The sequence below is a fragment of the Sinocyclocheilus grahami genome, unplaced genomic scaffold (genome assembly GCF_001515645.1).
Source record: "Sinocyclocheilus grahami isolate Dianchi unplaced genomic scaffold, SAMN03320097.WGS_v1.1 scaffold1928.1, whole genome shotgun sequence".
In the NCBI taxonomy this organism is placed as follows: domain Eukaryota; kingdom Metazoa; phylum Chordata; class Actinopteri; order Cypriniformes; family Cyprinidae; genus Sinocyclocheilus; species Sinocyclocheilus grahami.
Genome location: NW_015507107.1, coordinates 31160 through 32181, shown reverse-complemented (window position 1 = coordinate 32181; position 1022 = coordinate 31160). Strand labels below are relative to the sequence as shown.

Here is a 1022-nt window from a genome sequence, read left to right as displayed (position 1 = left end):
CAGCACTAATATATATATATATATATATATATATATATATATAATATATATATATATAATTACATAATTATAGAGCAGAAACTGTATTTTTTAATTTGGTGCATAAAACTTAAAATATGTTTCTGGGTCAATGCGACATAATGATGAAGTATGTCATAATCACAAAATTAGTAAGCTTTTTATATATATATTAAAAAAGTAATTTCATTTTCTTAATGTAATAGCTTATTTTACATAAAACTACTATTACGTTTTGTGCTCAAATGTATTATTTTGAAAGATAATTATTATATTGTAAACATTGTTTTAAATTATGTGCTGATATTACCTCATGAACTGTGATTACATTATAAGTTGCCACAGTGTGTTCATAATGTAATAAATGTATCATACAATAACCTATTACATTATGTGAAAAATTGTTATTACATTGAAAAATTATTATTACATTATGAGCTCAAGATTTTATTACGTTTTGAGAAAAATTTTACATTATGAACATTTTATAACAATAATGTAATACTTATTACATTATGTGCAGTTATTACATTATGAGTTGCTACAGTGTGGCAGGTGCAGGGTCTTTACATGAATGCCCCTATTTTTTTAAATGATAATGTTTCACTCTTGTCTGAAGAGCAATTTTTTGAGAGCATTTAAAGATTTGTTTTTCCCTTTTTGTACCACACTTCAAATTTTCAGACTTTTAAACTTTGGCCCTTTCAATGTGCAAAGTTGATAAATGAATTGTCTTTATTATAATATTTTTCTTAAAATGTTACACTGTATGTTTGTTTTAATTTCTCTAGTCTTCAACTTTGTGTTACATAAAAACAGACCCATTAACTGATACAGCACAATTAAGTCTGGCTTTGTGCTTTATTATGCCTGATTATTACTATGTCATTTCACTGATTATTTGCGTCACTTACCTTTGTTACCATTACCAGTGACCCCCCCCCCCCCCCCCCCCCCCCCCTCCTCTCCTCTTCATTTTGTATGGAAGCACATAGATAAGCACA

The 1022-nt window shown here is 27.7% G+C and overlaps 1 protein-coding gene across 1 annotated transcript in view; it reads left to right on the top strand.

Moving 5' to 3' along the window:
• Window positions 1-1022, top strand: part of LOC107573386 (parapinopsin-like) — a 75007-nt gene that overhangs the window by 72879 nt on the left and 1106 nt on the right. The gene's annotated exons all lie outside the window — the stretch shown is intronic.